This window comes from Pseudophryne corroboree, chromosome 1 (genome assembly GCF_028390025.1).
Source record: "Pseudophryne corroboree isolate aPseCor3 chromosome 1, aPseCor3.hap2, whole genome shotgun sequence".
NCBI classification, from domain to species: Eukaryota; Metazoa; Chordata; class Amphibia; order Anura; family Myobatrachidae; genus Pseudophryne; species Pseudophryne corroboree.
This window is the reverse complement of record NC_086444.1, coordinates 836,604,358-836,618,343: the sequence shown is the minus strand read 5'-3', so window position 1 is coordinate 836,618,343 and position 13,986 is coordinate 836,604,358. Positions and strand designations below refer to the sequence as shown.

At 44.2% G+C, this 13,986-nt stretch overlaps 1 protein-coding gene across 6 annotated transcripts in view; it reads left to right on the top strand.

Moving 5' to 3' along the window:
* ARHGAP24 (Rho GTPase activating protein 24) overlaps positions 1-13,986 on the top strand; it is a 1,566,862-nt gene that overhangs the window by 1,029,693 nt on the left and 523,183 nt on the right. Inside the window, exon 1 of one of the 6 annotated variants that reach the window (XM_063919889.1) lies at positions 4,874-4,948. The exons of the other annotated variants lie outside the window; for them this stretch is intronic. The gene's annotated coding sequence lies outside the window, so the exon portion shown is untranslated. Of the gene's footprint in view, positions 1-4,873; positions 4,949-13,986 lie in introns of those variants that run through there. 6 annotated transcript variants of the gene reach the window in all.

Genomic DNA, 13,986 nt, shown 5'->3' with positions numbered 1-13,986 from the left:
CCCTTATTCACATTACATCACACAATAGTACCACTTTACCTTATATACATTTCTCCTCACAGTAGTGCCCCTTATATACACTTTATATCACACTGAATTGCGCCTTATTCACATTACACCAAAACATATTGCTCCTTATTTACTTTAGTTCACATAGTAGTGCCCTTTCTATACATTACGCAAAACACAATAGAGCACCTTGTACACATATTGCCACACATTAGTAATGCCCCTTACACATATGACACACATTATTGATGTCCTTATAAACATAATGCGCCTTACACATTATGCCAACCTTTATCAATGACCTTATACACATAATGTCCCTTACACATATGCCGCACATTATTAGTGCCCTTATACACATAATGACACACATAATGTCCCTACACATATGCTGTACATTATAATGCATTTATACACATGACACACATAATGCCCCTTACACATATGCTGAACACTATTGCACAACCAACCCACCTGCACACAGCACTCACACAACCGCTAATACTGTGATCTCTGCCTCTGCTTGGATAGGGATATGTCCCCACACGGCTTGCCTCAATACGCCATGCAGCAGGAGATGCAATTTTTTGCCAAAAAGTCGGGCGCCTTTTTTGCCGAAAATCCATCTTATTTGCATTGCTATATGGCTAGGATGCACAAGCAGCTTCTGCTGATTAAGATGTTATGCGGCATGCATAACATATATTCTGTGTGCGACTGTGGCTAAATCTGCATACAAAATGCTACATTACAGTGGTTTCCAGCAATACACTGTAAGGTAGCATTTTGTATGCAGAAACAGTCACAGTCACACACAGAATATAGGCATCCCACCATGGCCCTAACTGTGCAGAGTTTGTATATTCTCCCCATACTTGCGTGGGTTTACTCCGGGTACTCCGGTTTCCTCCCACAATCCAAAAATATACTGGTAGGTTAATTGGCTCCCAACAAAATTAACCCTAGCATGAATGTGTCTGTGTGTACATGTGGTAGGGAATATAGATTGTAAGCTCCACTGGGGCAGGGACTGATGTGAATGGGTAAATATTCTCTTAAAGCGCTGCGGAATATGTGTGCGCTATATAAATAACTGGTAATAAATAAATAATAAATACTTGTGCCCCTAGGCATTCCAAATGCCCTAGACATTTGCCTGGTTTGCCTGTGCCTAGGGCCAGCTCTGCTTCCCATACTGTATATCAGTGCCTGTTATTAGCAGGAAGTAGGAGGCAGCTACCGCTAATTGCACTAAGAACGGCCATGTTGAAGAGGGCGGAAGTAAAGTCACCTCCTCAGCAATGGCCACTCAGACACATTTCCTCTGCAAAGTGGGCTCACCTGTTATTTCCTGAGTCCCTTGCTGCTGCAGCAGAGATTTTTTATTTGACAAACTTTATTGACATCTGGCCAAATTGAAAGAGAGTGTCCTGCTTCTTCAAGTGAAGAGAAGCAGATAGTGGCAGCTACAGCTGGTGATACCAACGCTGGAGAAGACATTCGACGGTGAGTGACCTCTCCCGGGACACTTAGCGCTACCACAGTTATATAGGGCAGTTCTAAGTGACCCAGGTTCAGCCCTGATACTCAAGCCTGTTCTTAGCGCTAGCAGGCTGTAGGCACAGAAATCCTGTTAGTACATATCAAGAAGCGATGTGTGCTGAAGTATTTTTTTCCCATTTTTTGTTCAGCCCCCTTAACTCCACTTCATACATGGAACCCTTTATCTCTCTCTCTACTTTATCTCTTTCCAAGGTTTGATACATCTTCACCCTACTGTGGATGCTGCCATATGTGATTACTGGTACTACCTGTCTAAGGGTGGTATTCAGTATGCCGGCTGTTGGGATCCAGGCGCTCAGTATACCGGCGCCGGAATCCCGACACCCGGCATACCGACAATTATTCTTCCTCGTGGGGGTCCACGACCCCCCTGGAGGGAGAATATATAGCGTGGTGTGCGTAGCGTGCCACTGAGGCCGCAGCATGGCGAGCGCAGCGAGCCCACGAGGGGCTTATTTGCGCTCGCCCAGCTGTCGGTATGCCGGCGGTCGGGGTCCCGGTGCCAGTATGCTGTCTGCCAGGATCCCGGCCGCCGGCATGCCATACTACATCCCCTGTCTCATGCACCTGCTCTCATTTGCCTTTAGCGTGGGCACAAGGGGCCATTATGCCCTCCAGACTCTAGGAAATTTACTTAAATAATCTGACATGTAGGCATGAAATAAACCAGCCCAGTTTTCCCTAAGACACTGTATTTTAAAAAATAAAAGTATAATGCATAGAACCAGTAGCGGCTTTTGCCATTGGCAAGCAGGACTTTTGCCTGGGGCGCCGCTGTCCCGGGCTCGCCACCGTGGCAACAGCCGCTACTAACTAGGATGGCGGCGGCGGTGGTTAAGAAAAGGTCCTCTCCATAAAGGGAATCTAGACGCGCAGTGAGGTAGCATCTAGTTTCCCTTCGCGGAGAGGAACTTTCTGTGCGGCGCTATGGGAGAGACGTCATGAGGAGTGGCGCCGGCGGCGGAGACGGAGTGCAGTGGTCGGGAAGCAGGAACGGGGCTGGTATTTTTTTTACTAGGGGCACAGCTTCTGTTGGGCACACTAAGGGGGGCACAACTACTGGGGCCACAACTAATGGCAGCACAGCTGCAGGGGGCACAACTACTGGGGGCACAGCTGCAGGGGGCATAACAGCTACTGGGGGCACAGCTGCAGGGGGCACAACAGCTGAAGGGGGCACAGCTACTGGGGCACAGCTGCAGGGGGCATAACAGCTACTGGGGGCACAACAACTGCAGGGGGCACAGCTCTACAGGGTGCACAACTCTACAGGGGGCAAAACTACAGGGAGAAAAACTGACCACACCCCTTTCCTATGAAGCTACGCCCCCATTTTTTATGCGCATCTGCGGCACACACTAAACCCGTTTCACCGTTAGGGAGGGGGGGTAAGGGGGGCCAAAGGAAACTTTCGCCCTGGGCGCCACAAGGTCTAGATCCGGCCCTGCATAGAACAACAAACTATTATGAAGGTATAACTATATCTGCTAACACTCTAGGTATTACAAAAATATATTCTCACTTTTGCTTTCTTGTCTATGTTCCCCATTTTATTTTGCTGAGGGAATCTTGGGCCTAATTCAGACTTCATCGTAGCCGTGCAACACATGCGGGGACGCCCAGCGCATGTCTGGCTCTACCCCACCGCACAAATTCAAAAGCATCGCACAGTGGCGATGCTTTTGTGCTTGACGGGTAGCTCCCTTCCAGTGCAGCTCCTGTGCGCTGGCAGAGAGCTATTCATTGCTGTCCGAGTCGCAGCAGCTCCTTTTATAATTCCACATGTCTACACTAGATTTATGAACTGGATAAGCCTGAGAAAGTAGATATAATTTTATATTGTTTTATTATATGAATTGTTTATGTATGTGTTTTCATTATGCTATAAAATATAAATATTTCTATCGAAAACCACTGTCATGTTTACACTTCTTTACTATTATTTTTTAATTCATTCATTGTTCTTCGCGATCCTTTACATACTGGTGATTTGGTTTCTAAGTTAGAACTCGCATAGATGCCAGGTTCTTGAGGATTGCTGCTGGGAAATTTTTGTCTGGACAATTTAAGTTTAATCAGTTTATGTAAATCATTTGCTGGTGTCATGAGGGGTTCTGTGCATTTCTTGGTGGGAAAATCTACTGCCACTGGGCATGTGCGGCAGATCAATTCCGCCCTTTATACTGCCGGTAGTGGCTGCTGGCCAGGTTGTGGGGAAGCGGGTTTCCAGGCAACTGGAACATCTCCCCCTCCCCTTTCTCCATTGGTTTGCCTATACTCTAGATGCACACTTATGATCTGTCATTTGCTGAAAAGCTGGTGTACCTGACTGATGGACGCAAATGCCGTTGCAGCAGCTATGTGAAAATATGCAAATGTCACTGAGCCTGGTATATGTGAGCTGGTCTGAATTCTCAAGCCTTTGGTAGACCAGCTGCTCAGCCTCAGTAAGGGTGTGTACACACGGTGAGATCTTTTCTTCCGATTCTGACTATATAGTCAGAATCGGAAGAAAAGATAGTGCAGATCACAAGGTGACAGTCACCTTGCGATCCCGATTCGATGCCGATGCGCGGCCCCGCGCGGTCGGCATCGGCAGAAAAAATAGACTGTGCAGGCAAGTCAATCTTGACTATCTCTATAGAAGAGATAGTCAAGATTGACACTTAGCCAAAATTGCACAGTACCAGGATCGCAAGCACACTCATTATGTGCTTGCGATACCGGCTAAGTGCCGACCCGGCCCCCCGTTGCACAGTGAGAATCGGTTAAGTCCGAATCTCACCGTGTGTACACACCCTAAGCCTCTCAGCCTTGCTTGTTGTATATACAGTAACTGCATGCTCTCTTGCAATGAGCCCACCATGGTGCTGATAAACACAGTAGCAAAAACTCCAATCCCAATTAATTTTTTTAAATTACATTTGCATACCCTCCAACATGACCCGCCCCACTAGGTACAAAATGCTCTGTTTCTGGACTTCCCTCTTAATTTATTATTGCAATCACCTGTGAAGAAACAGCTTTCTTATCATTTAGCTAGTTCAACACAGGTGATGGAAATCATAAATTAAGAGGGAAGTCCAGGAACAGAGCATTTTGTACCTAGTGGGGCGGGTTATGTTGGAGGGTCTGCATTTGAATACCATAGTTTAAGCCACTGGTTCCCAAACTCGGTCCTCAAGGACCCCCAACAGTTAATTTTTTCCAGGTTACCTAGCAGGTGCACAGGTGTATTCATTACTCACTGATACATTTTAGAAGATCAACAGGTGGATCAAATTATTTCACTTTCGATTCTGCAAGGAGATCTGGAAAACTTGAACTGTTGTTGGTCCTTGAGGACAGAGTTTGGGAACCACTGGTCTAAGCCAAGGTAACAATATCACTAAATATATCTATACCTTTCCTCCTAAGACTCTTTATAGCGCAGAAGGTATCAACTGTTCCTTTCACAAACCCATAATCAAGTGGAAGCAAAAGCCCAAGTCTGGCTTTTCAGTTCCACTGTGCATGTGTGGGCCAAGTGACGCATGTGCATATCCCTAGTGATATTACTCATCTGCTCTGACAATATTCTATTAATAATAAGTAATGTAGTTGGTTGGTTTTTCTATCCCTGCAAAAAGAGTTGATAAAAAAACACACACCTATCTCCTGGTTTTTAATGAGTGGCCTTGAAGTATTCATATTGACAAAACACTGGAAACAAAGTGATGATTTTGTATCTTTTACTATATGACATCTCACTGGTCATTTTTTTTTTTTAGCATCTTCTGGGAGTAAAGGAGTTTCTGCAAATTGCTTTCAGAGCTGTTACATATATATTAGTAGGATTCACTCAGCTGCTAATACCTCGAGGGAATCAGAGTTTAGCAGTGTAAAGCTTAAACAAAGATACTGGTGTTGTTCCACCTACAGACTGAGTCTTTCTTCAAGTGTCACTGTTGGTTCACTGTATTCTTGCAGGACACTATTCTGCATGTATTTAAAGTCTATTCATACAGCTGTGACAATGGGCATCAATCTTCTTGCTGCATGGTGTGGTTAGTGCAGGACTGGGAACACGAGGACAAATTCTGATGGTGAAACATGCAACATTTCTCCGCTAAATGCAGAATGAAGTGATTATTTAGCTGAATTTTGTGTAAAACTGTGTGACTCGTCTTCAAATATCCTTATACTGTCATTTACAATAATGTACATATTATATACAGGTATATTGTTTCTGTACATATACACACCTATACATGCACATTAAAGATAATCTAGAAATGTTATGCATTTCAGTTTAGTGCTCTTTAAAAAAGAAAATGATATACCTGAATGGTTTTATTCATCAACATTTATACAGTATATGCGGATCATTGTATTTCTGCACGTAGCAGTTAGTGGATGGTGGATATACAACAGAACCTTCATTGTTTAACGGCTGTTGCACAATCATTTATGGTATGTGTGTAAAAGTTATGCCTTAAAGTCAAGCTTCACAATGTTCAGTAAAACCTGGAAACAGCACAGAATATAGAAGTACCTTGGGGACAAATATAATATTTCTCCCCTGAACTCAAATTAGGAGCCAAATAGAATGCAACAGAGATACTGTTGCCAAATCCAGGGGAGAAATTAACCATTTTTCATCACAAAATATGTTAAAACATCCCCACCCTTGCTGGAAACATATTTTTTCTTTAGGCTTTCAGTTTTATTACACATACTTAGAACCTTTTTTTCATGGAGTAGACTAGAAGCAACATAAAAAAAGAGGTTTAAGGCTTGGTGACAGTCTCAGTGTCATGTTTAAAGTGCCTGACAAACTCAACATCATATACTTTATTGTGTCTGTGATTCCTGCTACCATGGAAACAGGGTGAGATGAGGTTGCATCATACTTCCAGGTGGCACTAGGATATATTTTTCTGTATCTTGCAGAAAGTTGTTAATGGTATTGTAAAAAGGAATTGAACTTTCTGATTATATTTCCCCACCCAAGTCAAATATTCCCATTGCAATATAAAGAAAAGAAATGTGTATCATTTGTTGATTGGTTATGTTTTAAGCACTTCTTTTTTGGCTCCTCCTACCTTATTAATAGGCAAATGGTGGACTTGTGTTAAAGCAGGAAGCCTGTGCACTGCTCACATGTATCTCAGGCTGAAGTGTTCAGTTCATCTGTACTGCTTCATATCTCTGAACCAAGCATAGCTCTCTAGAACCTTGTGTTTTGTAATATAAACATGGGCTTTGCTGGTGGTATTGGGTCCAGAAGCTTCTGGGGGTTATCAGATGATGGCCCCTGTATTGCTGCCATATGTACTGCTTCAGGCCCTGCTCCCCTGATCCATCTTTTCTGTGGGCTGTGCACAGACAGAGAAGAATTGTGCGGTGTGTATGGTCAACGGGAATCATAATGGAGTCCCAACTGTTGGATAACAGCAAGGCATTTACAGCCTCAGCAGGTCATGGTCATGAGTGGATTGTGTACAACCTAGTGTAAAAATGTTGTGTGTGTTGCACATCTGCAACATTATGCAAATGACGCTACAGAGCCCTACACTGGTGTATATCCATGCGTTTGAATGTGCACGGATTGAGATGTCCACTGTCAGCGACTGTAGCAGCTAAAATACTCCTTGGTGCATCGATAGATGCCACTATTGGTCGCACCATCCCTATAGCAGGTTCAGATTTTCCATCAGAGTATGGCCTCCTACATGAGCGATTTTGCACTCTGTATACGCAAACACTTCAGCGACACTCCCATAGCACATCCAAAAGACGAACTACATAGGCAAACGCGTGGGAGATGGGGGTGTTCCAGTTGCCCAGAAACCTCCCTTCCCCAGAGCCTGGCCAGCAGCCACTACTTGCAGTCTAAAGGCCCTCATTCCGAGTTGTTCGCTCGCTAGCCGCTTTTCGCAGCAGTGCACACGCTAAGCCGCCGCCCTCTGGGAGTGAATCTTAGCTTAGCAGAATTGCGAACGAAGTATTCGCAATATTGCGAAAAGATTTTTCTTTGCAGTTTCTGAGTAGCTCGAGACTTACTCTGCCAGTGCGATCAGTTCAGTCAGTTTCGTTCCTGGTTTGACGTCACAAACACACCCAGCGTTCGCCCAGACACTCCCCCGTTTCTCCAGCCACTCACGCGTTTTTCCCAGAAACGGCAGCGTTTTTTCACACACACCCATAAAACGGCCAGTTTCCGCCCAGAAACACCCACTTCCTGTCAATCACACTACGATCAGAAGAACGAAGAAAAAACCTTGTAATGCCGTGAGTAAAATACCAAACTTCTTAGCAAATTTACTTGGCGCAGCCGCAGTGCGAACATTGCGCATGCGCAGTTAGCGGAAAATCGCACCGATGCGAAGGAAAAGAATGAGCGAACAACTCGGAATGAGGGCCCATGGGCAGAATTGAGCTGCTGCAGATTTTCCTACCAAGTCTGCTGTGTGTGTGTCTGTGGATATGAGTGCTCAATAATTGCACCAGAAAGAGAATCTGGTAAGTGGCTTATTGTGATCACTGGGAACTGCATAGGTCTGAAGTACAGTATTAAATGAAGTACATTTGGGGGAAAATATAGCTTGTTACCTGCTAATTATGCATCCCTTGTGAGCTGGCGACAATCATTCTGAAGTCAAACATTTGGAAACCCCCTTTTGGAAATCTTGCAATTGCTCCAGGACTATCTCCGTGCATCTGATTTTCTACCTCCCAGGTAAAAAAAAATGCATAACTACATTCGACATAGCAATGTGCATGAATGAGCAGGATTTCAACTTAAATTTGCAATCAGTGAAATCAGTGCATTTCTGCAAACTGTGATCCACCTGTTCTTGATCCCTTTAGTAGGTTTGCCAAAAACATTTTTGTCTTAATGTCTTCTCCATATTATCTGGAGAGATGTCTACCACTGCTATGTCAGAGGCTTGTAGATAGTCACATGTTATACCGGGTTGGGAGACCGGTGCCGAGGATCCCGGCGGTCAGCATACCAACCCTGGGTTACCGGCAGCAGAATGTTGACGGGGGTGACGAGGACAACAAAGCCCCTTGCGGGCTCGCTGCACTCGTCAAACAGCGGGCTCAGTGGCTTGTTGTGCTCACCACAGATTCTGTTTCCACTCTATGGGTGTCGTGGATACCCACGAGTGGGAATAGTCCCTGTGAGTCGGCATTCTGTCTGCCGGCATTTTGATTGCTTGGGATCGGCATGGTTAACGCCGGGATACCGAGCGGCGGTCACGTTTTTAAAACCAACTTTGAGTTCATCCAGATTGGAAGAATACACATGTCAGAGCCTGCAGTCTGTATTTCTTAAACAAAGTGTTTGTGTAAAATTAATATTCAATCAAGTGTATGATGCTGAAACTATAAACCAAAAGTCCTGCTATATGAAAGTTTAGTCATTTGGTGCCTCTGATTCATGGTATGGAGTCGGACTAGCCATCTGCTGATTTGTAATTTGAGAATATGCACACTGTGCACTTAATTTGTGTTAATCAGCAGTAACATATGAGAATTATTAAGACTTGTAAATGATTTGCAAAGTAAGTTATTACTGTTCAAACTCTTCATGCTGGTAAATATAAAAAAAAAATCTCTGTCCAAAAGACTGCATTCCAGAGCCATATTTATTACAAATATTTGTGCCTGCCTCGTTTTATGTATGAAAGGATACACATCCACTGCAGCTCAAATGTTTCTGTAGCACTTGTAGTATTCTGACCTTGCCAGCACACAAAATGTGTCACAGCCTCAGAGGTGTATCCAGCACTGATGAGAAGCTGGACCACACCTCATCCCATTCTCCTCTCATAAAAGCACCATTTGAATGCCATGTCCTGGTGTCAGAACTGGGGTCTTTTGTGTTCCCGGCTATGACACTGGTGGACCAGTGGTGGAAGCTTAATAAAGGAAACTATTAGGCTTAAGATAGTTCCAGCGGATGAGCTGAAGATGACCAGCAAGAGAATGCGAGTTGACAAATACCCAGGACAGAGGCTCAGAGGCCGCCGAGATTATGGGACATTTCACACTGGATCTGTCTCCGAGCCGTGTCCACCCCACAGCTATAACACAGAGATAACACAGCTGGATGTCATCAGGTTAATAAACAGCTACCTTTTGGAGCGTTTCAGGAACAGATATACCTTATATATGGTTGCTGACCTCTTGTCCCATTTTGCACGCAAACTCATTCTCAGGCTCCCAGAAAATGAGCATGAGGGGCTTTTACAAACTTCTCCTTTTGTGTCTGCGTTTCTACATTACCTCAGACGCTGTCAAAATGAATTACTCATGTTATTCGGATCTCTACTGAAATACTATAATGTGTTGGTTATCTGTGTTGCTGTAATGTGATCCAAATCTATATGATATAAGATGATGAGTATCCGTCTATGATTCATTTTTACTAGGAACCATGTTGGTGTAAAATAATGGGCATCTTTGCTACTTTAGTGCAAGAGGCACCACTACTGGTGTAATGTGAAGGGATAGACAGCCAATATAATATGATGTGCCCACCTGGCAGTGAAATGTGAAGGATGCCTTTACTGGTATTGTATGTAGGTTATAACAGCAGCTGGTATAATAAACAGTGTGTTTTGTTTTGTTTTGTTTTGTTTTCCTGTCGGAGGCCAGTGTTTTTTTGCCTGTTGGAGGCCAATGTGGTGTTTTGTTTCCTCTCGGAGACCAATATTTTTTATTTATTCCTTTGCAGGCCATTGTGTACAAGTTGGGGTCCAAAGTTCAGTGGTCCATCTCTTATTGGTTGCATCTTACACACGTGGTCATACACACTGTAAATCCCATGATTATTACAGTAGTATTTATTAATGTGTAAATGAAAATACAATATTCTATAGGCGCCGACTATATATAGGAAATAATTATATACATTCCTTTCTGAATCTTGAAACAAAGCAATATCAGGGTGTGTGGTCTTTCTTCTCCCTCCTTCAAGGCATTCGTCAGGCAATTCCCATCAAAGGCGATCCCCCATATATACCATGTGTTAAAATGACAGAGAAAATTGTATAGTGTAATACAATTTATTAAAAGGACACTCTTTTATAAAAAAACACACAATCCCCCTCAGAAAAATTCTGAATGGAGAATCTCAAACAATTACCAGCTAAAAATGTGTAATGCTCCGTGGGACACGGCAGCAGCAACGGAGGGTCTGCACTTTGCCAGGAGGAGTCAGAGGTCCAGTGAGTGGGTCCGGGTCGCAAACTGGTTTTCCATCTTTTGTCTGGTCTCCAGGAATTTCTGGTAATTAAGCAAACCACACCATTGCCAAAGCTGTTTCCAGAACTCTGAGTATTGCTCCGGGGAGGAGGACGTTTTTAGGATTTTATGTGTGCATTACACATTTTTAGCTGGTAATTGTTTGGGATTCTCCATTCAGAATTTTTCTGAGGGGGATTGTGTGTTTTTTTATAAAAGAGTGTCCTTTTAATAAATTGTATTACACTATACAATTTTCTCTGTCATTTTAACACATGGTATATATGGGGGATCGCCTTTGATGGGAATTGCCTGACGAATGCCTTGAAGGAGGGAGAAGAAAGACCACACACCCTGATATTGCTTTGTTTCAAGATTCAGAAAGGAATGTATATAATTATTTCCTATATATAGTCGGCGCCTATAGAATATTGTATTTTCATTTACACATTCATTTTATATTGGGGACTGAGGGGAGAGTCTCCGTTTACATTTGTTCAGTAGGCTGCCGCTATTTGCGCATATTGGGACCCACTAATCTTTGCATCCAAGTAGTATTTATTAAGTTTACACATTCCATAGTCTGTCCCGGTAGAGGTGCAAATGCATGACCACTTATTTTCCTATAAATATGGGACATTAAAGAACCAGTATATTAAATTGCATATGTACAATAATATAATTCCATTGGTATATTAAAACTTTTCTTATTACAAGTCAGCCGTAAAATGTTTGTATCCTAAGCAAACACGTATCAAACCACCTGCCACAATTATTGCATCTGTCGTGGAGTTGGCAGCGATGGCAGACCCAGAACCCAGCCATCTGTTGAGACAGAAACAACTGGACTATGCAGCATTGGTGAATGGAAAGAGTGATAACTAAATATAGGCAGCCAGACATTGCTTGAGCCAGTTAGTTGTTATCTTTGGCATGATTCATTCTTTATTTGTCACTTAAAATTAAAATTTTTTGTATTAAAGCCATTGTCTTGTGCTACGTTGCAACACTACATACATAATTTATGTAGTCACAGACCATAAAGGACTAACACTCATAGGGGCAGATTTATTAACATTTAATTTTATTTTTTACAAATTTTTTTGAAAGGGTGTTTTCACACCCTTTTCACATTATTTCTCTGACGTCCTAGTGGATGCTGGGGACTCCGTCAGGACCATGGGGATTAGCGGCTCCGCAGGAGACAGGGCACAAAAATAAAGCTTTAGGATCAGGTGGTGTGCACTGGCTCCTCCCCCTATGACCCTCCTCCAAGCCTCAGTTAGGTTTTTGTGCCCGTCCGAGCAGGGTGCAATCTAGGTGGCTCTCCTAAAGAGCTGCTTAGAAAAAGTTTTTAGGTTTTTTATTTTACAGTGAGTCCTGTTGGCAACAGGCTCACTGCAACGAGGGACTTAGGGGAGAAGAAGTGAACTCACCTGCGTGCAGGATGGATTGGCTTCTTAGGCTACTGGACACCATTAGCTCCAGAGGGATCGAACACAGGCCCAGCCATGGAGTCCGGTCCCGGAGCCGCGCCGCCGACCCCCTTGCAGATGCCGAAAAGTGAAGAGGTCCAGAAACCGGCGGCAGAAGACTTTTCAGTCTTCATGAGGTAGCGCACAGCACTGCAGCTGTGCGACATTGTTGTCACACACTTCACACCAGCGGTCACTGAGGGTGCAGGGCGCTGTGGGGGGCGCCCTGGGCAGCAATGAAATACCTATACTGGCTAAAAGATACATCACATTTAACCCCTGGGGCTATATGGATGTATTTAACCCCTGCCAGGTCTCAGAAAAACGGGAGAAGAAGCCCGCCGAAAAGGGGGCGGGGCCTATTCTCCTCAGCACACAGCGCCATTTTCCCTCACAGAAATGCTGGTGGGAAGGCTCCCAGGCTCTCCCCTGCACTGCACTACAGAAACAGGGTTAAAACAGAGAGGGGGGGCACTTATTTGGCGATATGATTATATATATTAAGATGCTATAAGGGAAAAACACTTATATAAAGGTTGTCCCTGTATAATTATAGCGTTTTGGTGTGTGCTGGCAAACTCTCCCTCTGTCTCTCCAAAGGGCTAGTGGGGTCCTGTCCTCTATCAGAGCATTCCCTGTGTGTGTGCTGTGTGTCGGTACGTGTGTGTCGACATGTATGAGGACGATGTTGGTGAGGAGGCGGAGCAATTGCCTGTAATGGTGATGTCACTCTCTAGGGAGTCGACACCGGAATGGATGGCTTATTTAAGGAATTACGTGATAATGTCAACATGCTGCAAGGTCGGTTGACGACATGAGACGGCCGGCAAACCAATTAGTACCTGTCCAGGCGTCTCAAACACCGTCAGGGGCGTTAAAACGTCTTTTTACCTCAGTCGGTCGACACAGACACAGACACGGACACTGACTCCAGTGTCGACGGTGAAGAAACAAACATATTTTTCTTTTAGGGCCACACGTTACTTGTTAAGGGCAATGAAGGAGGTGTTACATATTTCTGATACTACAAGTACCACAAAAAAGGGTATTTTGTGGAGTGTGAAAAAACTACCTGTAGTTTTTCCTGAATCAGATAAATTAAATGAAGTGTGTGATGATGCGTGGGTTTCCCCCGATAGAAAATTATTGGCGGTATACCCTTTCCCGCCAGAAGTTAGGGCGCGTTGGGAAACACCCCTTAGGGTGGATAAGGCGCTCACACGCTTATCAAAACAAGTGGCGGTACCGTCTCCAGATAGGGCCGCCCTCAAGGAGCCAGCTGATAGGAGGCTGGAAAATATCCTAAAAAGTATATACACACATACTGGTGTTATACTGCGACCAGCGATCGCCTCAGCCTGGATGTGCAGCGCTGGGGTGGCTTGGTCGGATTCCCTGACTGAAAATATTGATACCCTTGACAGGGACAGTATTTTATTGACTATAGAGCATTTAAAGGATGCATTTCTATATATGCGAGATGCACAGAGGGATATTTGCACTCTGGCATCAAGAGTAAGTGCGATGTCCATATCTGCCAGAAGTTGTTTATGGACACGACAGTGGTCAGGTGATGCAGATTCCAAACGGCACATGGAAGTATTGCCGTATAAAGGAGAAAAAGACAACGTCTTTTCAGCCTCAGTCCTTTCGTCCCCATAAGGGCAAGCGGGCAAAAGGCCAGTCATATCTGCCATGGGAT